Source organism: Cervus canadensis, chromosome 14 (genome assembly GCF_019320065.1).
Source record: "Cervus canadensis isolate Bull #8, Minnesota chromosome 14, ASM1932006v1, whole genome shotgun sequence".
Taxonomy (NCBI): Eukaryota; Metazoa; Chordata; class Mammalia; order Artiodactyla; family Cervidae; genus Cervus; species Cervus canadensis.
This window is the reverse complement of record NC_057399.1, coordinates 44584176-44610923: the sequence shown is the minus strand read 5'-3', so window position 1 is coordinate 44610923 and position 26748 is coordinate 44584176. Positions and strand designations below refer to the sequence as shown.

The following is a 26748-nucleotide window of genomic DNA, read 5'->3' as shown; positions in this document are numbered from 1 at the left end:
ACATGTTTTCATGTCCCTATAGGCTCCCCTTGGCTGTGACAGTTTCTCAGACTTTTCTTTGGTTTTGATGATCTTGACAGCCTTAAGGATTGCTGGTCAGGAATATGACAGAATGCCCCTCTACTGGACGTTTTTCTTATAATCAGCCTGCATTGTGGATTTCCCACAGAGGTTAACTGCCATTTTCATCATAACACATCAAAGGCACATATTATTAACATAACTTGATACTGTGAATAGGAACCAATCGCCCAGCTCAGACCGTGTTTGTCAGGTTTCCCCACAGCCCTCTGTCATACTGCTGGGTTTGGAAGGAAGGCTGAGTAGCCCATACTTAAGGAGTGAGGAGTTACATGCCCTCTCCTTTAGAGGAGAGAACATAGATTATTTGGAAGTCTTCAGCATGAGATATTTGTCTCTTTTCCTCCATGTATTAATTTATTCCATTATTAACTTATATTAGTATGAACTCATGAATTATTTATTAAATTTGGGTTATGATCCAATACAGGGATTCCCAAGTGGCACCAGTGGTAAAGAACCCACCCGCCAATGCAGGAGATGAAAGAGACCTAGGTTTGATCCTCTGGAGGAGGGCATGGCAACCCACTCCAGTATTCTTGCATGGAGAATCCGATGGTCAGAGAAGCTTGGTGGGCCAAAGTCCACAGGGTAGCAAAGAGTCAGACATGACTGAGCGACTTAGCACACCACAGCATGACATCATCCAAGACTATTTTATTTCCCTCAAATTATTCTATCCTTGGCTATCTCTTAGAACTGATCCAACCCAGATGGCTTTTGCAGGAACATATCATTTTCCATTTAATACCAAGTTTCCTTTATTCTAGAGTTATGAGACCTTCTGGTAACACAACATATCACAGGAAAGGATATAGCAGGTGTAGAAATAACGTGTGATTTTGTTTTTGTTTTAGGTAAGTTGAGAGAGAACAATACAAAGAGAGTAAAGAAAAAGAGAACAGAAGCATGAATTGATAATATCACACGGGTGACACTCAGCGTCACTGTCCCTACCATGCTCATGTGCGTGCTCGGTCATGTCTGACCCTTGGCAACCCCATGGCCTGCAGCCTGCAGGCTCCTCTGTCCATGGGATTTCCCAGGCAAGAAAACTGGAGCAGGTTGAGATTTCCTTCTCCAGGGGATTTTCACCACCCAGGGATCAAACCTGTGTCTCCTGCGTTGGCAGGTAGATTCTTTACCACTGAGCCAGCAGGCTTCCAGTCCTATGATTACACAGAGACACGTTTTGCCACTTACCTCTCCTTCCTTATGTTTAAGAGTAATAAAGCATTTACAAAAAATAATTTGTGGTACTTTCTATAATAAGCTTCTTTTTTGGTTGTTGTTGTTCATTTTAATGTAGCTACTTTTAGATTCCTCAGCTTGTAAAAGCAGAGGTGGCTAAAAGATTTGGTATGAGTTGTATAAAATAATAACTCATTCACTTAATACATTAAGGGAAACTCTGTAGACCCCAAAATAAGTGCTTGGTGGAAGGTTAGAAACTGCTGAAGGCTAATTGATACTATTTCAAAACATTCACTAGACATAGCAACATTGAAATATCACCTGCAGGATGTCAGAGCACTGCATCACTGGAAAATGATCCAATCCATGTTGAATGCATAAAGGCCAAACATAAAGTAAAGCCAAGATTATTTAGTGAATGTGAACATGGAGATGAGCAAAAAAGAAAACAATGAACAGATTCCAAAGTTTGCACAAGTGAGCACAGATGTAGCTTTTCAGGAATCAAAAAAAAAAAAAAAAAAGCTTTTGACATCTTCAGAGAACAAGTCAGAATATAACTATGGGTACTTTGAAGCCAAAAGCTCATGCTCACCCCTGCAGAAATTCCTAAGTTTACAGGGTGCCTGAAGGCAAATGAAGATGCGGGTGGCCTCTCGGAATGCTTTTCATGGGGCACTGGCCTGTGACCTCTCTAAGCGGCCCTGGTGCTGCAACAGCTTCCGTCAGTCACTTCAGGAAGGAACCAAGACAGAGAAGTTAGGATATTGGGCACACCACGTGGAAAATCCAGTAAGAGAACTCAGGGAGAAGCGGGAAGGCAGAAAGAGAGGAAGACGACGGAGAGGCAACCAGGAAAGGTGGGAGAGCGAGTTGGGGAAGCCCGTTATGTCTTAGACCTACTTAGCCACAGTCTCACTGTGGATGCAGGCGGAATCATCATTCTCATTTTAAGAGGACAAACCTGAGTCGTGAAAATGATATTGAGACTATGCAGGAAGATGTCATTTTTAGAGATGCATAATTATTTATTAAGGAAGAAAATGCAATGAGGCCTGTGATATGCTTCTTAAATTTTTGGCAATAATAATTCTAAATACTTAATTATTTTTAGAGTAAAGTTAGGACAGGATAGAAAAAGGAGAGGGAGAGATACCAGAGATTAAGATGAGGAATTAACTTCAAGGATTTATGGATTTATATCTTTCATATAGAACACAGGGCACAGTGAACTGAACAGTGTCCACAATCCCTACACTACAATGTATTTCTCTGCCTTCTTCTAACCTAACCTTCTCCCTTTCCTCATGTCCAACTCCCTATGGTATATATACACACAGCTTCTAAGTACTCTGGGAAAAACCTTCCATGAAATAAACTCAATATGCAACTAAAAGCCTTAGGATTTTTACTGGGTTTTACTGGTCATCTGTGAAGCCAATCCAATACACAACTAAAACTTTAGATTTTTAGCAGGTATTACAGTATAAACAAATAACAGTGCTAGGCAGAGCATTTATACCCTTAAAGCACCTGTATCTACTTTCTGTCTCTTGTAGCAAAGAATTTTGAAATCCCAGGGAAGAAAATAACCTCTATACAACTTAGAGAACTCTGTAATTAGCTCATTCCTTCAGATAGATACTGACATTATCCAAATGCTTATAATATTCACATGTAGGGCTTATTTCCTCAGCTTTGAAAGAGGACTCAACCAAATTTGCAAGGTGGAGAGCTTGAATTCATTCACTCTTTGAAACAAGGTCATAATGGTTGCTAAAAGCCCAAGTCAGGGAATTCCCTAGCAGTTCAGCAGTTAGGACTCTGTTTCCACTGCAGGGGATACAGGTTTGGTCCCCGACTGGTAAACTAAGATACCCAGCATGGTGCAGCCAAAATAACCTTCAAGTCAGCCAACAATATCTTATTATAAATCACATGTAACTGCACAGGCAATGCTATTTTAGCTATCAGTTCACATCACTATTTCTATCTCAGGAAAGATATTCAGAGTGGTAGGTAGACAGCCATATATTATATTGTTCTCTTACTTCTTTGTATACTTGAAATATTTCTTAATTGAAAAAAAGATAATTCACTCGCTAAGTATTTACTGAAAGGCTGCCAATACCAATCTGGTATTCACTATGAAACAGTGTTTATTATGCTCTTCCTAAATGCAAGGGGAAAAGAATTACTTAACTAAAGTAAAATGTACAAGATGTAAATCATGTAAGATAACTACCATGGAAGTAAGAGAATGTGAAAAAATAATTCAAAAAGTAGAGCAGTCAATTCTAACAAAGAATACTCTGTTAATGGTTAAAAAAAAAAGGTCACAAATTCCTCCCTGAACACACATTACTCTGCAATGTGACATGGCTGCTATTCCCCAGTTTTCCCCATGCCTTCGAAGACGTGGGCTGGCCTGACAACTGCAGTCAGTCAGTTCAGTTGCTCAGTCATGTCTGACCCCTGACGACTTGCTCTAACCTAAAACTGGACAGAGGGACTACCATGTGACTTACACACCTTCAGCTTCCCCTCACTTTGCTGCGGTCCTGAGACCACCATGTAAAGAAGCCTGGGCCATCTCTTCTGAGGACGAGCGACAGGCAGAGCTGACAGCTAACACCAAACTGTCAGATAAGTGTATGAGCTCATTCCAAACCACCCAGCCCTAGTTAAACCATCAAATGAACGAAGATACCTGAGTAACCCCAGACGAGACCAAAAAAAGAAACATCGAATCAAGCCCAGCCCGTTTAGGTGTCCAAAGTTTTCTAAGAAAATAATGAATAAATACAATGTTTGTTGTTTTAAGCATTAAAATTTTGGAGTGTTTTGGAATGCAGCGATCGACACCCTAAATAAATGCCCAAAGATGTCAGGACGCCAAATTGTCACTGAAAAGACAAAGATCCTCCTTGCTACCACTGTGAAGTTAATTCAGCACATCTTCACAAGAGGATGTGAATCAGTCTGTAATGATTTCAGAAGCTTTATTAGGTAAGGGGAATATAAGAAGAAATAAAACAAAGAGCTTCCATTGAAGGAACTTAAAGATGAATTCAACAAAGTGAACAAGATTCTACTATAGAGACATGCATAGCGTGCCCTGTGGAGACCTTAGAGAAAAATCAACAGACAATCTGAGATGATAGTAGCTGAGTTAGCCGGAGAAATCAAGGAAGGCATCCTGGAGGAGCCACAGCAAAGTCTTAAAAGCAAAAGTATTACAAGGGGTTTAAAAGGTCAGTAAGAAAAGCCTGCATGATCACAAGTGAGGATGTGTGAAGCATCATGGTATCCAGAGAACTGAGAGCAGTTCTGAACTGCTGCATTCTGAAGGATGTGTGGAGAATGGCAAGATATTTAGCTGGAGAGGCAGGCAAGAGTGAAATCACAGTGGGCTATAAGGAGTTTCGGCTTTATCCCACTGGTGACCAAGCATCATCCAGGTGTTCAAAGGGCAGTACTGGTCAGAATTCTGTTTCTAAACGATTACGGTTGCAGTATATAAGATACAGAAGATTGAGAGGGCCACACCCAGTGACAGGTAGAACAGTCAAGGTCAAGGTGAGAGACTATAGGAGAAGAGAGGGTAGACTTATTGGGGAGAAGTATTGATAAAGAGTTGGCAGGCTATGGCAAATGACTGGATGTAAAGGGTAATAAGGAGAGATTAAAAAGCACAATTATATTCCCAGGTATCACCTCCAAACAGAACAGAGCAGAACAGGCACAGTAGTATTCTCTGGAGAAGAAGGTAGGTAAGAGATAAATTCCTTCTTGGACATTTTGAGTTTGACTCACAGTTAAGATGTCCAGCACGTACTAGAATATACAAGTCTAAATTCTCTATAAAGTAAAACTGGAGGCACATACTTGGAAATCATGTGTTTAAGTACTAGAATTAAAACCATAAGCATAGATGAAATCAACTAAGAAAAGCTTCTAGAGTGACAAGAGAGATATCAGAGGGAGAATTAGAAGTGAAAGTTATTACAGGGTTTGATGAATGTAAGGCTTATCATTCTTTGCATCGTTTATTAAATGATCATTCCTTAGGCCCTCTATATGAAGGATGTGAAGGGAAAGAGTCCAAGGCTCTGTTGCAGTTCATTCACCTCCTGATGAGTTAAGAGCTCAGGATTCCCACAGTTATGAAATCAAAGCTTGAAAACTAAATGCCTACTTAAGTCCACCAAATCTGCAAGATCCACATATATGCCAGAATTGTATGTGGGTTCCTCTCCTTGGAGAATTAGCCATCCTTTTCACTAACCTGACCATAACGAGCCCAATAGAATTCAGCAGACTACAATGGCTGTTTTCATCTCTGTTCAATCAATTATTTACACTTCAGGAAACTGAACATTAAGCAAGTGGTACATGGATCTGATATTATGTGTTCAGTTGCTTAGAAACCAATATTTCTCAGATTTTCCTTCTCTGCTCCCAGTTTTAACTATTGCCAAACCAATTTCCATGTATTACCTTCACAGTAAAATTAAAAAGTCAGTATCTACATTTTTACATATTTTTAAATAACTATTTCACATGGCAGAGTAGATTCAGGGCAAAATAAAACATCAGATTATAGAGGTCAGTTTCCTATTAGGTCTCTTGTGACATACTAGGCTCTGAAATTAGTCCATGAATACCTTCAAGTCAATTTTATACTGATTTAAATTAATTGGTGTAATTTCATTTGAGTAAAGATACAGGTACAATCTTTGATGAGGTAACAGTTATTAGGAGGAAAGATAAATACCTAAAGAAATAGTGTTTCAACAAACAGCCACATTTATCTCAAGGTAAGGACGATGTCACTGTCAGTTATAAAGGCTATTATTAAGCTCATGAAATTAAACATCAGCTTTAACTTTCAGCTCCACTACAATAAAAGTCAATTATGTGCAGAAAGAGGCACAGAACTGCTAAGGTTATCAAAAAGTCCTAAAGTCAAGGACTTGACTTTTTTTTAATGAATAATCTTAGAAAATATAATTAACTTGTCTTAAGTAACATTCTTCAATATGTAAGATAGAAGCCCTTTCACTTTCTAGCAAATATAGCTCAAAATCAATACATCTTATTAATAAACATATGATTCAATAAATGGATGACTTAAAGCTGGACTCTTCCATTCCTTTCAGTACCAAGATTTAAAGATCTGTTAGATATCTTGTCTTTTCAGCAATACAGACATGATGACTTCTCTTCCATACAATCACTCAATTAATGTGAATCACAAGATCTAACAACCTCCTTCAGATACTCCACAAATCACTCTAGTAATACAAACTACTAGCTTTTAAAATGGTCCCCAGATCAGCAGCATTAGCATCATCTGAGATTATAGAAGTGCAAATAACCTGGCCCCACCCTAGGGCTACTGAATCAGAAACTCTGGGGGTGAGGCCCCAAGTTTGTTCCAGGGATTCTGATGCCCTCTCAAGTTTGAGAACCACTCAAAGTACATAGAAGTCCTACTGCTTTGAGTAGATAAAAGAGGAATAAAACCTGATTCTGTCACTTTATTTTCCAAGCTAAATTGGACCGCAAATAGCACTGAAGTTGGGAAAACAGGGCATGCTACTTGATGGCTCATTTACAATTCAAAAGGCAGGTTAAATTAGACAAAATCACGTCATGGATATAAAACAACTGTTTCTCCACATTCAAGCTAGAAAATCACTGGAAAAGAAAAGTTACCATGAGGTATTAGCCAAGACTGTGCAGAAGGCCCTCTCATACCTTTCTGTTAGGAATGAAAACTGGGATAGCCAGGGGGAATTTGGCAATACTTAACAAAATTACTTATGTATTTACCTTTAACCTACCAACCTCACTTCCCAGAATCTACTCTACATATGCACCTCTAACGTTATGAAAATATATATACATAAAGTTATCCACTGCAGCATTGGTTCTCATTGCAAAATACTAGAAACAACCAAAATTCAAATATTTAGGAAACTGGCTGAATAAATTATGTGATATCCAGACGAACAATACTGAAAGTGAAAGAGTGAAAATGTTAGTCACTCAGTCATGTCCAACTCTTTGCAATCTCATGGATTGTAGACCACCAGGCTTCTCTGTCCATGGGACTTTCCAGGCAAGAATACTGGAGTGGGTTGCCATTTCCTCCTCTAGGGATCAAACCCAGATCTCCTGCATTGGCAGGCAGACTCTTTATCCTCTGAGCCACCAGGGAAGCATTTATGCTGCTGCAAAAGAAGAATGAGGAGGGTGCCTAAGAACTGGTATGTAATGACCCAGAATATATTTTTCAGTAAAAAAAGCAAAGTTCACAAATATATACCATATATCACCTTGTGTGCATGAAAGAATGGGAAAATATATGTGCATATTCTTGCAAAAGGAAATAAAAGAAAGATAAACCAGAATCTAATGGCACTTGTAGTTACTTACAGGTACTAGGAACTAGGATGTGAACAGGGTGAAAAGAATTGGAGCTGTGACACTTCTGAGTACATCCTGCACTTCTGAATCCATCTTAGTATTTGACATATTCAAGTAAATAAAATCAGCAAGCATGAGTAGAGGGATCCTAAAATGGAATACAACAGAAACATATGACCCAATGGTATTTCAAATAAAGAACATAATTACACTGAATAAAGGAAAAAGGAATAAGCCCAAGTAACTTTTGAATGTGGTACTTTCACTACATACCTTCAGTCTAAAGATAAAATGAACCTTTAACAAATACTGAACTCTAGTGAGTATTTTTTTTTCCATGGTAGTACAAGTTAGAAATTCTAAAAAAATAAAAATATTTAGGCTTCCCTGGTGGCTCAAATGTTAAAGAATCTGCCTACAAGCAGAAAACCTGGGTTCAATCCCTGGGTCAAGAAGTTCCCCTGAGAAGGGAATAGCAACCCAATCCAGTCATTTTGCCCGGAGAATTCCATGGACAGAGGAACCCGGCGTCCACTGGGTCACAAAGAGTCGGACACAACTGATCGACTAACACTTTCACTTTTCACAGAATAGAAATTTTAAAAATCCTTTTTTTAAGGATTGAGCAAGTAAGTAGGTGCCCAATATGCTACTGGAGATCAGTGGAGAAATAACTCCAGGAAGAATGAAGGGATAGAACCAAAGCAAAAACAACATCCAGTTGTGAATGTGACTGGTGATAGAAGCAAGGTCCAAAGCTGTAAAGAGCAATACTGCATAGGAACCTGGAATGTTAGGTCTATGAATCAAGGCAAATTGGAATTGGTCAAACAAGAGATGGCAAGAGTGAACGTCAACATTCTAGGAATCAGTGAACTGAGATCGACTGGAATGGGTGAATTTAACTCAGATGACCATTATATCTACTACTGTGGGCAGGAATCCCTTAGAAGAAATGGAGTAGCCATCATAGTCAACGAAAGAGTCCCAAATGAAGTACTTGGATGCAATCTCAAAAACAACAGAATGATCTCTTTTCATTTCTAAGGCAAACCATTCAATATCATGGTAATCCAAGTCTATGCCCTGACCAGTAATGCTGAAGAAGCTGAAGCTGAACAGTTCTATGAAAAACTACAGGACCTTTTAGAACTAACATCCAAAAAAGATGTCCTTTTCATTGTATGCAAAAGTAGGAAGTCAAGAAACACCTGGAGTAATAGGCATATTTGGCCTTAGAGTATAGAATGAAGCAGGGCAAAGGCTACCAGAGTTCTGCCAAGAGAACACACTGGTCATAGCAAACACCAACAAGAGAAGATTCTACACATGGACATCACCAAATGGTCAACACCAAAATCACATTGATTATATCCTTTGCAGCCAAAGATGGAGACGCTCTATACAGTCCACAGAAACAAGACTGGGAGCTGACTGTGGCTCAGAGCATGAACTCCTTATTGCCAAATTCAGACTTAAATTGAAGAAAGTGGGGAAAACTACTAAAAAATTCAGTTATGACTTAAACCGAATCCCTTATGATTATACAGTGGAAGTGAGAAATAGATTTAAGGGATTAGATCTGATAGACAGAGTGCCTGATGAACTATGGACGGAGGTTCGTGACACTGTACAGGAGACAGGGATCAAGACCATCCTCAAGAAAAAGAAATGCAAAAAAGCAAAATGGCTGTCTGAGGAGCCCTTACAAATAGCAGTGAGAAGAAAAGCGAAAAGCAAAGGAGAAAAGGAAAGATATTCCCATTTGAATGCAGAGTTCCAAAGAATAGCAAGGAGAGATAAGAAAGCCTTCCTCAGTGATCAATACAAAGAAATAGAGGAAAACAACAGAATGGGAAAGACTAGAGATCTCTTCAAGAAAATTAGAGATACCACAGGAACATTTCATGCAAAGATTGTCACAATAAACAACAGAAATGGCATGGACCTAACAGAAGCAGAAGATACTAAGATGTGGCAATAATACACAGAGGAACTGTACAAAAAAGATCTTCATGACCCAGATAATCATGATGGTGTGATCACTCACCTAGAGCCAGATATCCTGGAATGTGAAGTCAAGTGGGCCTTAGGAAGCATCACTATGAACAAAGCTAGTGGAGGTGATGGAATTCCAGTTGAGCTATTTCAAATCCTAAAGTGATGTTTGTGAAAGTGCTGCACTCAATATGCCAGCAACTTTGGAAAACTCACAGTGGCCACAGGACTGGAAAAGGTCAGTTTTCATTCCAATCCCAAAGAAAGGCAATGCCAAAGAATGCTCAAACTACTGCACAATTGCACTCATCTCACACGTTAGTAAAGTAATGCTCAAAATTCTCCAAGCCAGGCTTCAGCAATATGTGAACCGTGAACTTCCAGATGTTCAAGCTGGTTTTAGAAAAGGCAGAGGAACCGGAGATCAAACTGCCAACATCCGCTGGATCATCAAAAAAGCAAGAGAGTTCCAGAAAAACATCTATTTCTGCTTTATTGACTATGCCAAAGCCTTTGACTGTGTGGATCACAATAAACTGTGGAAATTCTGAAAGAGATGGGAATACCAGACCACCTGACCTGCCTCTTGAGAAACCTGTATGCAGGTCAGGAAGCAACAGTTAGAACTGGACATGGAACAACAGACTGGTTCCAAATAGGAAAAGGGTTATGTCAAGGCTGTATATTGTCACCCTGCTTATTTAACTTATATGCAGAGTACATCATGAGAAACGCTGGGCTGGAAGAAGCACAAGCTGGAATCAAGATTGCCAGGAGAAATATCAATAACCTCAGATATGCAGATGACACCACCCTTATGGCAGAAAGTGAAGAAGAACTAAAGAGCCTCTTGATGAAAGTGAAAGAGGAGAGTGAAAAAGTTAGCTTAAAGCTCAACATTCAGAAAACTAAGATCATGGCATCTGGTCCCATCACTTCATGGCAAATAGATGGGGAAACAATGGAAACAGTGGCTGACTTTAATTTTGGCGGCTCAAAAATCACTGCAGATGGTGACTGCAGCCATGAAATTAAAAGACTCTTACTCCTTGGAAGGAAAGTTATGACCAACCTAGACAGCATATTAAAAAACAGAGACATTACTTTACCAACAAAGGTCCATCTAGTCAAGGCTATGGATTTTCCAGTGGTCATGTATGGATGTGAGAGTTGGACTGTGAAGAAAACTGAGCACTGGAGGATTGACGCTTTTGAACTGTGGTGTTAGAGAAGACTCTTGAAGAGTCCCTTGGACTGCAAGAAGATCCAACCAGTCCATCCTAAAGGAGATCAGTCCTGGGTGTTCATTGGAAGGACTGACATTGAAGCTGAAACTCCAATACTTTGGCCACCTGATGTGAAGAACTGACTCATTGGAAAAGACCCTGATGCTGGGAAAGATTGAGGGTGGGAGGAGAAGAGGATGACAGAGGATAAGATGGTTGGAAGGCATCACTGACTCAAAAGACATGAGTTTGGGTAGACTCCGGCAGTTGGTGATCGACAGGGAGAGCTGGCCTGCTGTGGTTCATGGGGTCGCAAAGAGTCGGACATGACTGAGCGACTGAACTGAACTGACGTAAGTAGGTATATTGAGAATACTGGAAGCCAGGTTTTTCACAGTTAGTGATTGAGTTATAAATACACAAAGGACAAATGCCAGAAAGAATTCTGTGGCACTGTACTGAAAGTGATGTTTCCAGTAAGAATTCATGGTTTTTGATGGATGGATGGATGGATGGACAGATAGCTGCATGTGTATATCCCATGTATATATGTATACACACATTATATGTAATATATCTGTCCATAGATTCTTTTTCTTTCTTTCCAGCCTTGAGCTCCAAGAGGGCCTAAAAGTTATGACACCCTGGTAGCAGTGAACACACCGAGCACCAAGATCTAAATATCATTCTCCCATAAAATGAAGTAGACTTCCTTGGTGAGTTGGCTGATTACAGGACTGAAGTAGAGAAGGGAAAAAACTATCTTCGAACTTTATGCTATGCATGAAAGTTAGAAAATAACTCAAATTATGATGAGGGCATGTCAAAAGGCTAAGATCCAGGTTGAAGGAGCTCCCTTTGGCCAAATTTGGGAGAATTTGAGCACAAAAGTCAATATTGGTATTAGCAGTTTACAAACCGTTGACTAAGAATCCATGAGCTCATAAAATACAAGTGAATAAGTAAATGAATAAATAAACAAGCAAAAATATATCCTTTATAAATACAATATGAAGAAATATCAGACAAATCTAAATTTAGGTACATTCTAAAGAATAATTTGCCTGTACTCTTCAAAAATACCAAGGTCATGAAAAACAAGTAAGGATGAAAAATGGTTCCAAATTAAAAGAAACTAAAGAGACAAAACAATTAAATACTATTCATACAAATGGATCCTGAATCCAATATTAGGGGAAATGCTATAAAAGTCATTATTGGGACAATAGATAAAATTTTATATGTATTCATTCATATCAGTGTACTAAGGTTATGTTAGAAAATGTGTTTGTTCTTAGGATGTATGTATTGAAATACACAAGAGTTAGTCTACAGCTAACTCAAACAGTTCAGAAAAAAAACAGTATATATACAAGAGGAAAGAACTAACGATAAAGCCAATATAGCACATGGTTAAACTTTTGTGAGTTGGTAAAATGTGTGTATAGTAGGTTTTTAAGCTAATCACTGAATGTTTCTGTAAGTTTGACATCATTTTAAAATAAGAAGTTACTCAAAAGCTATCAATTTCTTTAAAATATAATTATAGCAAAGAAAGAGAAACATTTGTTTTTCAAGCAGAGAAAATCTTAAACCTCACTCTGTGTTTTGAATCATTCTCCCCCTGAAATGTCACTGTTCTCTAGAGAGTTGAGAGAATTAAAGGGAAAAGAAGATGGATTAGGAAAGAAATGTTATGCATGGAAGTAGCCGAAAATATTTCTTGCCTCTTCCCAAAAAGCACTTTTGAATTTTCTATACAATCACAGAGTCAGTCATTTTACCTATCTTTGCCAATTAAGTTTGTTTCTCATATATTTGACATTAATATACTTCCATATATAATGTGTATATGGAATATATTTCCATATAACTAAGATCATGGCATCCAGTCCCATCACTTTGTGGCAAATAGATGGGGAAACAGAGGAAACAGTGATAGACTTTATTTTCTTGTACTCCAAAATCACTGCAGATGGTGACTTCAGCCGTGAAATTAAAAGACGCTTACTCCTTGGAAGAAAAGCTATGACCAACATAGACAGCATATTAAAAAGCAGAGACATTACTTTGCCAACAAAGGTCCATCTAGTCAAAGCTATGGCTTTTCCAGTAGTCATGTATGGATGTGAGAGTTGGACTATAAAGAAAGTTGAGCACCAAAGAATTGATGCTTTTGAACTGTGGTGTTGGAGAAGACTCTTGAGAGTCCCTTGAATTGCAAGGAGATCCAACCAGTCCATCCTAAAGGAGATCAGTCCTGAATATTCATTGGAAGCACTGATGCTGAAGCTGAAACTCCAATACTTTGAGACCACCTGATGCAAAGAACTGACTCACTGGAAAAGACCCTGATGCTGGGAAAGATTGAAGGTGGGAGGAGAAGGGGACAACACAGGATGAGATGGTTGGATGGCATCACTGACTCGATGAACATGAGTTTGAGTAAGCTCCTGGAGTTGGTGATGGACAGGGAAGCCTGGCGTGCTGCAGTCCATGGGGTCGCAAAGAGTCAGACACGACTGAGCGACTGAATGGAACTGAACTGAATATATAATGTATTTAAATGCAAAACTTTCCTGAGCCTTGAACTCCCTCAGGATCATGAGAGTTCAAACTCATTATAATTTCCTTTTTTAAAGCACAAAAAACTAAAGCCAAGACATATAATATTGTGTATACATCTCAGGATCAATAATGCAAGGCAAGCCAAGAACCGAAAATTCCATGAGTCTGAGCCAATTTCCACATCACAATTGCCTTGATTTGACATGTTTTCCATCACACATTTCTAGATACTACCTATGGCAAGAGAAATTGTAATAGGAAGCCCACTTTGCTAACATGTTCATGGGAATTCATGTTTACTTATAAGAGATTAGAAAAAAAACAATATCAGTGTTTTAACCAGAGATTTAATAACAGTGTTCCCAATGGCTACTCCTTAACTGCTACCAACTTCATTTAGGCAAATTCAATGGAAGCTTTTTCATATGAATACAGGAAGGCTAAAACTAAAGACCATTTGCAAAGGACTTTTTGTTTTTACTGATAGCCATAACTTCTGTTTCAGAATTTTTCTCCCTTAGCACTCTTTCATTTAAAACTGCAACAGGTGGTGACTATAGCCAAGAGATGTTGGTTGGTAGAGTGTCTGTTTCTATATCTGAAAAAAAGTTCATTTCATAAGTAAAATGGTGAGTCTTTAATGCATGCTATTCCAATAGATATTTTTCAGTTTCGTCAGACAGGCTTATTTTTGCTTTTGCTTTGTAAACTGTTTTCATCTTCTAACTGAAGTTAAGCCACTGGGAGCAATTTCACTTTAATCACAGATGCATTAACAGTAAGTCTGCAGTGCCAAGGCATGGATTAAATCATCTCACAGTAGATTTATATCAGCCTTCACATCTCTATGATGGATCACTCACCAGAACCATTAATGAGAATATAATTAACAAGTAACTACAAAATGTCAGATTGCAGTCACATAACAACAACAAATCCATCTTTATGAACTTACTGCTCGTGTTTTTTGATATCAGAATCCCTATTTCCTTGATTCACAACTTTGCTAAAAGCCAAATTTATCTTTTGTAAAATGAATTGGAGCATATAGGTTAAAATTAAAGCCTAATAGAAATAAAATGCATGACATTCCAAACCTTTAGAAGGGAAATCATGAAAAAATTTAATCCATATAATAAATAGAGAAAGTGAAGTTGCTCAGTCATGTCCAACTCTTTGCAACCCCATGGACTGTAGCCCTACCAGGCTCCTCCATCCGTGGGATTTTCCAGGCAAGAATACTGGAGTGGGTTGCCATTTCCTTCTCCAGGAGATCTTCCTGACCCAGGGATTGAACCTGGATCTCCTGCATCGTAGAAGCAATAAAAAAGAAAAAGCATTAGCACATAGTAAAGAGAAAAATCAAAAGTAAATAGAATATGGAGGAAACAAACTGAGGAAATAAATCTCAATATAACAGCCATCACAGTTGATGCATCTGTCCTATACAAAAATCACCAGCTAACAGATCAATTCTCAGTTGGATTTTTTTTTTAATTCCAGCAATATGCCATTTAAAAGAGATCCATCTGACAGCATGTATACTATCTATGATGAAACAGATCACCAGCCCAGGTGGGATGCATGAGACAAGTGCTCGGGCCTGGTGCACTGGGAAGACCCAGAGGAATCGGGTGGAGAGGGAGGTGGGAGGGGGGATCGGGATGGGGAATACGTGTAAATCTATGGCTGATTCATATCAATGTATGACAAAACCCACTGAAATGTTGTGAAGTAATTAGCCTCCAACTAATAAAAAAAATAAAAATTAAAAAAAAAGAGATCCATCTGAAATATAATTGCATTGCTCTGGTATGGTTATCACTAAATGCTGATATTTCAGCAATCACATCTATGTGTCTTTTTTGACACCAAGAAATACTTAGCTGCTTTGGTTTCCCTTAATTCCAGTGTGGAATAAGCAACCAAAGAAGTTGACAACTTTCTCCATAAAATGAGGCACAGAGAGACAAAACGTAACTGTCAAGAATGACTGCTTTGTTATAAAGCCTGTGGCTATTTTTTGTCACCTAACATATTAACTCCTTTCTTTCACATTAAAATATATCCTCCCCAAGAAGTTTATTCAGAAAGGATTTGATCAAAGAACAGAAAGCATATAATTTTACATGTGCTACTGTGAAACGTGAAGACATGTTAATTGTACGTACTAAAGGAGCATGCTGCAGTCCATGGGGTCGCAAAGACTCAGACATGACTGAGCAACTGAACAACAACAAATGTGTCCAAAAAAGAGGGCCAAATATTTGAACATCTGACCAACAACCACTAAAAGCAAGAAAAATAACTTACCCAGTTCATTTTATAGAGAGGAAACTGGAAGTTCTGGCATTCAAGTTTGCTCAACAACCATGAGGAGGAAAAAGACGTGATAGTCTTTCTATAAATCTAGAGAGCTAATGGTGACAGGTTCAGATACTAAATTCATGGGAAGCCGTAAGATGAGAACAATTCCCTTGTATGGTATCAAAAACCCTACCCTTGTGGTTTCTTTGCATTTGTTCAGCGAGGCAACCACTGTTTCCTATTAGGCAGCTTTGCAAATATCTGGAGACCTAATATTATGTAGGCACTGCAGATGGTGACTGCAGCCATGAAATTAAAAGACACTTGCTCCTTGGAAAGAAAGCTATGACAAACCTAGACAGTGTATCAAAAAGCAGAGCATCACTTTGCTCACAAAGATTCATATAGTCAAAGCTATGGTTTTTCCAGTAGTCACGTACGGCTGTGAGAGCTGAACCATAAAGAAAGTTGAGCATCTTAAGAATTGATGCTTTCGAACTGTGGTGCAGGAGAAGACTCTTGAGAGCCCCTTGGACAGCAAGGTGATCAAACTAGTCAATCCTAAAGGAAATCGACCTTGAATATTCATTGGAAGGACTGATGCTGAAGCTGAAACTCCAATACTTTGGCTACCTCATGCGAAGAGTTGACTCATTGGAAAAGAGCCTGATGCTAGGAGGGATTGGGGGCAGGAAGAGAAGGGGATGACAGAGGATGAGATGGCTGGATGGCATCACCGACTCAATGGGCATGAGTTTGAGTAAACTCTGGGAGTTGGTGATGGACAGGGAGGCCTGGCGTGCTGTGATTCATGGGGTCGCAAAGAGTCGGACACAACTGAGTGACTGAACTGAACTGAACTGAACTCACTGGAAAAGACCCTGATGCTGGGAAAGATTGAAGGCAGAGGAGAACGGGCATCAGAGGATGAAATGGTTAGATAGCATCACCAGCTCAATGGACATGAACTTGAGCAAACTCCATGAGATAGTGGAGGACACGGAAACCTGGGATGCTGCAGTCCATGAGGTTACAAAGAGTAGGACAAGACTTAATGACTGAACCACAACAACAAAGCCTTCTCTTCTATGAGGTGTACTATACTCACTACTCTGGGCACACGAGGGCCAGCACTTTACAAAAAATCATCTCACTATGGAGGCTACAACATCAGACTCTCAGCAAGTGATACAATTAGATAGAAAACTAGCAGAGATAGAGAACTGAACAACACATCAACCACCAAGATCTAATTGACCTTTAGAGAACACACCACACAACAACAGCAGAATACACACTCTTATCAAGCACCCAAGGTATATTCAGCAAGACACATCACATCCTGGGTCATAAAACAAACCTCAACAGGTTGAAAAGAACTGAAATTATCCAGACTATATTCTCCCAACATGATGGTATCAAACTAGAAACCAGTAGCTGAAAGACAGTAAGAAAATCATCTCATTGTAACCATCCCAAAGTATCTTTTAGAAAAGTGCTCCAAAACACACTTTTACACTTAATGAGAGTGAGGCTCAAAGAAGCTATGTTACCTATGTAAGGCCATAAGCATGAAGTATGAAAGTCAAAAATTTTATTCAAGAATATCTGACTCCAAAGGCTATAGTTTTCACAATACTATGTTACCTCTTAACAAGCAGAGCTTACAATTCAGTAATTGCCAAACTTGATCATACCCTCTCATGTTAGTTTTTTTAAAAGCATGTAATCCAAATGTTTTTTATTCATGTATTATAGTCCTACTCTCTAAGTCCACATACAAAAAGTAGATATTTTGAAAAGATACTTGTCTAAATAGAAATGAATAGAGGTTCTAATATTTTATTTGTATAACACAGTGATGGTCATGGTATCCCTCAAGATTTAGCATTCCATCTAAACCCTACCTCTTTTCCACCTGCTTTTAAGGTATTCTCTTCCCCATCTTTACCCTTGCCGTTCATTTTTCACCAGATTATACCACTGCCCATTTATCCTTGTTCAATTACAGTCCACTGCTCCATTCTATAAAGATATCTTTCCATCCTGGGTCTGTGTTCCATCATTGACTGTCACTCCCAGCTTCACATGAGCTGCTATACTGATGGACCTGCCCTCATCAGCTTTAGCCAATCAAGAATAGAAATTTCCACAGTACAGGGCCTATTCTTCAGCTTGTCAGACTGGGATTACCAACTATGTTGAACATCATTTTCCAGCTACTTTTAATTTCACTTGATTATTCTCACAAACTATACTTCACCATTTTCTTTATAGGATATCATACAAGATTTTTTCAAACACCCTGTGGAATTTTAAGTGTGGTATATACCACTTTTCAGAAGTTCACTACTGGAAGAAACCTTGAGAGCCAACCAGTCCAAAGGTTTCAGTTTACTTGCGAGAACACTGTGATTCAGAGAAGTCAAGTGGTTCTTTCAGGTGACCCAGGCAACTGAGATAGATTCTAGTTCAGGGCTGAAATCACATGGTTTAAACCTGGGCTATCACTACATCATCAGTGGCCTAATAGAGAAAAAGGGAAACACTGATGGAACATGTGATAAATGCCAACTGTTACACTCGATGCTACATACTGTCTAACCAAAACCTCCATTTACTGGCAAGACAGTAAATGCCTACACAATCAGCTAGACAGTGTAAGTGAATGAGAAGGGAAGGTATAAATCAGCTGGAAGCAGTGGTCCCACCCAAAGGGCCCACAGCTTAAGCAGCCAGTCAGAGACACAAGGACAAGAATGCCAGATCTGATTTCTTCTGATGCTTACATGTCAGCAGCTATTTCAAATGTGACAAGTTCTGGTCAAAGAAACCATCTCCAAATGGCAAACCACTCAATGTATGCCAGGCATTGTGCAAACCTCCTCTCACTATGTTCTTTCCACAAACAGGGCTCTAATGGACGAGGCACTTGTAGCTCAGAGAGATTAAATAAGGTTGCCGACATAACTAAGAATACCAGACCACCAGACCTGCCTCTTGAGAAATCTGTATGCAGGTCAGGAAGCAACAGTTAAAACTGGACATGGAACAACAGACTGGTTCCAAATGGGAAAAGAAGTACGTCAAGGCTGTATATTGTCACCTTGATTATTTAACTTATATGCAGAGTACATCATGAGAAACGCTGGGCTGGAGGAAGCATAAGCTGGAATCAAGATTGCCAGGAGAAATATCAATCACCTCAGATATGCAGATAACACCACCCTTATGGCAGAAAGCAAAGAAGAACTAAAGAGCCTCTTGATGAAAGTGAAAGAGGAGAGTGAAAAAGTTCGCTTAAAGCTCAACATTCAAAAAACTAAGATCACGGCATCTGGTCCCATCACTTCATGGCAAATAGATGGGGAAACAGAGGAAACAGTGGCATACTTTATTTTGGGGGGCTCCAAGATCACTGCAGATGGTGACTGCAGCCATGAAATTAGAAGTCACTTACTCTTTGGAAGGAAAGTTATGACCAACCTAGACAGCATATTAAAAAGCAGAGACATTATTTTGCCAACAAAGGTCCGTCTAGTCAAGGCTATGGTTTTTCCAGTAGTCATGTATGGATGTGAGAGTTGGACTATAAAGAAAGCTGAGCACTGAAGAATTGATGCTTTTGAACTGTGGTGTTGGAGAAGACTCTTGAGAGTCCCTTAGCCTGCAAGGAGATCCAACCAGTCCATCCTAAAGGAGATCAGTCCTGGGTGTTCATTGGAAGGACTGATGTTGAAGCTGAAACTCCAATACATTGGCCACCTGATGAGAAGAACTGACTCATTTGAAAAGACCCTGATGCTGGGAAAAATTGAGGGCAGGAAGAGAAGGGGACGACAGAGGATGAGATGGCTGGATGGCATCACTGACTCAATGGGCATGAGTTTTGGTAAACTCTGGGAGTTGGTGATGGACAGGTAGGCCTGGCGTGCTGTGGTTCATGGGGTCACAAATAGTCAGACACAACTGAGTGACTGAACTGAACTGAACATACCTAAGAAATGGCAGTCATATTTCAAGCCTGTTTAATAAACACCTCCACAATACTGCCTCATTTGATCCCTGTAGCCACCTCAGAACAGTTATCATTCTCCATGTCTGCAGACTGGGGCAAGCAAGTCAGAGACTAGTAGATTCTCACCCGACATACCAAAAAATCAGTTCTATGTCTTCCAGTTTTAGTAGGGATGAAGGACTCTTAAGCACTGAATATTAAACTAGAAGGTATTTCTTGACTTCGGCTTTTTATTTAGCTTGGAGGTCACGGTCCAGATTCTTGTGCCTCTAAAGTAAGCCAATTTTAACTTTTATCAAACAAATAACACTAAATTTGAATTATATCTGATAACATAATCATAAACCCTGAGAGTACACTTATTTCTGTATTTTAGCACCAGTTTCTAACTTGAATACAAGAGGACATGTAAATACAATATTCTGTATAACTAGGACTAGTTCTCTCCCTGAATCTAAATGTTAGAGTCCAAAGATGAACTATTCTATTTTCTGAACCTCTACTCATTCATAAACCTCTCTCCAGCCCAGAGGCATACAGAATGTGTTGGTGTGAAAATGTACACACACACACCACACTTACTTCAGGGGCTAACAGGAACTCCAGGGATAACTACCCTGGTGGCTCAGTGGTAAAGAATCTGCCTGCAATGCAGGAAGCGCAGGGGAGACATGGGTTCGATCCCTGGGTCGGGAAGATCCTTTGGAGTAAGAAATGGCAACCTGCTCCTGTATTCTTGGCTGGGAAATTTCACAGACAGAGCAGTCTAGTGGGCTACAGTTCATGGATGGGATCACAAAGAGTCAGACATGACTGAGCATGCATGAGCACTCCATTCCACTCTCCACACCTACCAGGCATCTCAAAAATAGATGTAATGGTTCCCACCCTACAGCTGCAGCATCTACTGCTAATCCTGCACGTGGGGCTGAGAGTCATCCCAGGAACACACATTAGAGGACCAAAGAGAAGGAAGCATTGTCTGGGGAAGGGATCAGAGCCAAACAGGGCCTTCCTTCATAATTTAGGATCACAATGTATATACAGGGAGGTGCTCCTGCCCTCTCCCCTTTCCCTTCTTCCCTGCAACTGTATATTCCCTCCCTAGGACCCTCTTCTACCTCCAGTTAATTCCCTAGGAACTACCACTAACAAGATAATTTCCATCATCTTTTCTCTGTCTCTCATGAAAAGTCACTTGAGCTTTTGTTTGGCTTTATTCTTACTCAAAGGAAGATAATCTCATGTCTGATTTCCTATTTAATCAGTTACTTCTTAGGAATATTTGCATTTTCAGCAGGAGCTCCCAGAGATGGGAAGACTTAATTTAAAGGACTCGTTTCTCTTGGTAGGTTTTCTAGTCCTTTGGTAGGGCAAGGGGTGTTGATGTCAAGGTACAGCTTGGAGGACTTCAGTCACATTAATGCAGCTTCAAGCAACCTTCAAATAAATAACCAGTATTTTTTTAAACATTTGCTATGGGGCATATCTCACAATGTTCATAAATGATTTAGATGAGGTTATACATTAAAATGCCTAACACTGTGGATGGTATAAATAGTAAACATTTAATAAGCAATGTTGTTTGGTACTATTTTTTATTAATTGTTATTATAAGCCCATTTTCTTTCACACATCCAGTGTGATGATCCAGTGAAATTCAGATGAAATAAAACTTTTGTTAGACATCCCAAGGTGGTGGTGGGGGGAATTAAAACATGCCACAAAAAGAAATCAGACAAAGAGGAAGCATTATAATTAGCTACTGAAAAAAGAAAAGGTATCAGAAATGGCTACTCACCTTGCTGTGGTTGTCTGAACAAAATAAACGTAGATTTTACTTTTTTCCTAGAAAAGGAAAAAGTATCCAAAGGAAACTGACTTCAAACATCAACGCTACACAGCCCTCACAAAAAAAGGAAAGGGTTTTTTTCCCTTATAAGTGGCCTACTGAAGGGATAGCACCAGACACTCCAGACTAAGGTTTTTCATTAACAATTTATAAATGACTGTTAAAAGGGCAGCATCTTAACCACTCTTCATTAAACCAACTTTCCGCAGCCAGAGTAGACTACATGGTATGAATACCAGAAAGAGGCACTTCCCGACAACTCGGCCTCAAGAGCGAGACTACGGGAAGCACCTCTTACATCCTACCTGGAGTTAGTTAATCCAATTCTGGATGCTCATCTGTAACAGCAGTCCAACAGCACACAGTTTTTATTAAGCCATTAAAATCACGTGGAATCTCCATGTTGAGAGCACTATAAAATGAGCATGCTGAAAATCTTTCATTATAATCACTGAGGGGTAGGGTCAACCTCTTCTGTTCCTAGAATAATAATTAAAATCATATCCAATTTCTACTGTGTGCTGGACACTGTCTTGGGGCTTTACATATTGTGACTCATTTAACACTTACAAGTACCCTACATCAAAGAAACTATTATTATCCCCTTTTGCACACAATAAATACAAACTATAGGGAAATTAAGTAATTAGTTCAAGTCACTATGTGAGGGCCAAGAATGTTAGCTAACAGCATGTGTAGGCTGCTTCCCTGTTCACAAAGCACATTAGCTCTCTGGTCCTTATAACTGTTTTCTAAGGCAGGTATTTTTACTTCTGTTCCTAATCCATAGATGAAGAAACCACCTAGAGTGGCAAATAGCTTGCCTAAAGGCACAAGTAGAGGCGCTAACATCAGATACCAAGTCAACCACAATAGCCTACCCAGGCATGCCGTGTGAGGACCTCCTGCCAGAGATCTCACCTCTGAATGGGATGACATTGGGGGACTTTGAGGGCCATCTGCCCCTTACATCTCTCTGCTTTCCTGCCCCCAATTCTCCAGCTGGTCACATGTACATACCTTTATCACAGTGTTACTATATTTTATTAAAATGGCCTATTCATACATTTTTGTCTCCGATAAGACAAGAAGCACCTGGAAGGCAGGATTATGTGTTATTCATCACATAATATACTCATTGTCAACATAAAGTGGCTGGCAATTGTAGGCACTAAAAAAAGCTGAACTGAAATACAAATTCAGTGTGCTTAAATTTATTAGATTATATTTCTCTTTGAGGTAAATGACTAACCTTTATTTCATGGCCATTCCCTAGGAACAGTCACATTTTGCTTATGTAACTCCATGGCTGATTCATGTCAATGTATGACAAAACCCACTACAATATTGTAAAATAATTAGCCTCCAACTAATAAAAATAAATGAAAAAAAAAGAAATAACCTAAAAAATAAAATAAAACACCTTATGTCTATACTACCATGAGTGAGTGAGAGAGGGAAGTTGCTCAGTCGTGTCTGACTCTTTGTGACCCTGTGGACTGTAGCCTACCAGGCTCCTCTGTCCATGGGATTCTCCAGGCAAGAATACTGGAGTGGGTTGCCATTTCCTTCTCCACTATACTACCATAGAATACTTCAATTATGTAGCACCTGACAATGTTCTTCATTAAATGAAATCATCTTTTCAATCTATACCATGAATTAATAAATGAACTACTTTTTTATCCCATTTTCCTAACCTCAACTGTGTACTACTTAGCTTGGCAGGCAATCATGTATATTTTTTAAGCAAACATGAGAATACCCATTGAAAATATTTTTATGATAAGCATTAAAGATGCTCAAACATGTTCCTCAAGATGCATGAATGTAATTTAAGTAGCTATTTATTATTTATTTATTATTTCTTCTTTGCATGTCGGAGAGTAAGTTGAAAGATACCAATCACAGGCACATACTTTAACAATTTACTATTTATTATTGAGTATCTGTGATATTATAAATATAACATAATTTTCACCAATGTACAGTAGGCAAGATTATCTATGTTACTTATAATCTACACAGAAATGGCATGGAATTATTTTTCTGAATTGTGGAATTCTTGAGATTCAAGATTCAAGAATAGCTAAAACCTCAACTTTCAATAAACTATTTTATAACTTTCAATAAATGGACTATTTTATACTGTATCTACTGATTTTATGATATACTGGTCAGTTAGTTAATCCTCTGAGAAAACATTACATTTTAAATAATATTAAAATTTCCTCTAGAATATCCATTCATGGTTAACTTTCTTAGCACAAACCTGTCCATCAAAATAACTAAAACTGGAAACACTCCTGTAGAAATGACTGAGATAATATCGTGCACAGCTTCAACAACACAACTCAAATAGAAAAGAAATTCAGTATTGTCTGTTTGGTAACAGAAGTAATCTTTAGAAAACCAATCTAAGGACTGAGTTCTAGGCTAGTCTTCCACTTCCAAAAGTCAAACTCTGCTTCCCCGTACACAGCCACCTAATCATTCTGCTTAAAGAGCTGTGGGGAGGAAGGAAGAGGGCACTGCAGTCTCCTCTGCATTTCTCCTCCAAATCCTCATCCCACTTTTTCATCTGAACGCCTCAGATTTTCTCTTTCATACATCACCGTGTCTAATGTTTATCACATATTCCATTTGGGACAAAGAAAAATCCCAGCAGCTCTGAGATCAGTTGGCACTGTATCACTAGCCAGCACCAACATTCCTTAAAAGCAAAACCAGGTTAATGAATGACCATAAAAGTCAAATGACTGAAGCCTCCGGGTAGAACACAAGAATTGTTTTTATAAAGAACCTAAGTTTTAAACTTATCTTTGAGGCATTTTTGACGTTTTTAATCTGAAAGTAGAACTTGGTCACAGATATTATCTAATCCATTCAGAAAGACAAATGATGAAACATCACTGGGCACTAGTTTTACAATAAATTGTAGTCTTCTGGAACTAGATTGATTTTCTTTTTTCCCCTTTACAGCTTTCCCACTCATGAACCCTGGCTCAAATCCTCATAGAGCTCCAGAGCATTTCCACAGAAGAAGGAAAATGCATGCTGATCCAGTTCCTCTCTTCCCCACTGCCCTCTGCTGAGGGATTTTTCACAGAAAGGCAAAGAATTGTTTGATGTCTGAACATCTGCTGAACACTGAACCATGGTTTCTTCCTGGACCTGTTTAATCTCACTGCAGACCTCCCATCACATTCTCAGGGAGCAGCATGTCTCTGTCTTTAAAAGGAACAATTTAGATGGAAAATGTCCTCATGTTACCACACCCAGTTATTTTTCTTTTTTTTACTATTACCTCATTTTCTCTACATATTATACTCTTAAAGTTGCAATAGGGCGTTACACTTCTGTCACAAAACAATGTGTTCTTTTATCTTTCATTCACTATTTCTTGTTTACATTAACTTACTGGTTAATATAGTCAGTGGTGATTAAATTCACTTTTACCCAGAACTTCATTTGTATAAAGGTTCTCTTTAAACATTTTCTTATGAGATTCCTGAACATTTCTGGACAGGGCATACATCACTTTCATCACTAAATTCTGTTGACTGAGCACTTATCTACTCTTTTGGACTAGTGTTACACAGGCATACTGTCTCAGCGACGGGAGCCCTCCTATTAACAAACCAAAACACTCACTGCCTAGCATAAACGCAAGATTCTTATTTACTGCCACACATTCAAAGACTGCTCATCCACTCACTTGGATAACAAAACTTCAGTGAACAAACAGGAAAGACTACAAGAGTCACCCTTCTCTCTTGGAGTGCAGTTACTCAGGGGAAATGGCCCAGAAACCCATCAGAGAAATAACATTATAATCACCAGAGTAAGGAGACTTTACAAATGATATAAGAAAACAACAACCCAGAGAAGGAAAGTTTAATTCCTTAGCAGGGATCAGAGGGTGGCAGAGGGGAGCAGCCAGGGAAGTATCTATCACCTTTTCCAGTCTGTTTGTTTTAATAAATTTTTATTGGTGTATAGTTTCTTTACAATGTTGTGTTAGTTTCCACTGTCTAGCAAAATGAATCGCCTTTATACAGATCCTCCCCCTTTTGGACTTCCTTCCCATTCAAGTCACTACAATGCCTTAGTAGGGTTCCCTGAGCAATACAGTGCCTTCTCACTGGCTATCTATTTTATACATAGTATCAACAGTGCATAAGTGTCAATTCCCAACCTCCCCCAGTCCCAAGTCCCTTGGGATCTATATATGTGTTGTCTGTGTCTCTATTTCTGCTTTGCTTGCAAAGCAACCCGGTTTTCTTTTGACTGAGAAAAGGATTCTCATTTGTCAATTTCTTGCCCTCCCACCACCTGCCAGCTCTCTCCTCGGCTTGACACCTTCTAGCATCTCATTACTAATTAGATCAAGGAAAAGTCAAAGTTTAAAATGTAGACTGAAAATGACAGAAGCCTGGTTATGTAAATATACTGTACAACTGTTTTACTCAGGGTTAAAAAATTTTTTCTAGTCATTTCTTTTTTTATGAAGTTGATGTTTTCTACCCACTTGAAGCTATCACGTACCCTCCATGTTAGCCTCTTATGAAGTCTCCATGAACATTCACCAGCAAAACCTAACTCTAAACAAGGTATCCCATAAGGTCCCACAACTCTTGCTTCAGAGAGTCTTAAATTCTCACTTAGAAAAAGGCTTTTCTTTCCTTTTTTTTCCATCAAAGCTTTCTCATCTCAAGAAGACATCATCACCAAGACAGGGGATGATCTCAGGGTAATTAAATGAGTCAGTGAGTCCAGAGAAGATTTTAAGGCAGCTGAGGAACACAAGCACTAGGAATGGAAAACAACCATCTACATTGTGTAAAGCAGGTCACGAGACTCTCTAGATGAGAATCAAAAGAGTACAGAAACGTAAATGGATGGGGGAAATAGTTGAAATGGTAACAGTTAAGAATTTCCAAGAATTGTTGAATTACAGGGGCCAGGTATGTGGTCAGGCTGGGATTGTTTTGTATGTCATGTGATAAATTACAACGTCCCCAATTTCTTGAGCGTCACACTGACTGTTCTTTCCTTCTTGGCTCAGA

At 39.0% G+C, this 26748-nt stretch overlaps 1 protein-coding gene and 1 long non-coding RNA gene across 3 annotated transcripts in view; both read right to left on the bottom strand.

The window, feature by feature from the left end:
- Positions 1-26748, bottom strand: part of SH3GL2 (SH3 domain containing GRB2 like 2, endophilin A1) — a 215934-nt gene that overhangs the window by 114800 nt on the left and 74386 nt on the right. Inside the window, exon 1 of one of the 2 annotated variants that reach the window (XM_043487104.1) lies at positions 7720-7833. The exons of the other annotated variant lie outside the window; for it this stretch is intronic. The gene's annotated coding sequence lies outside the window, so the exon portion shown is untranslated. Of the gene's footprint in view, positions 1-7719; positions 7834-26748 lie in introns of those variants that run through there. 2 annotated transcript variants of the gene reach the window in all.
- On the bottom strand, positions 405-23249 carry LOC122453204. The gene is made up of 3 exons (XR_006272972.1): positions 23116-23249; positions 7690-7695; positions 405-418 (listed from the first exon to the last, which is right to left on the bottom strand). It is a non-coding gene; the product is annotated as an uncharacterized LOC122453204 (long non-coding RNA).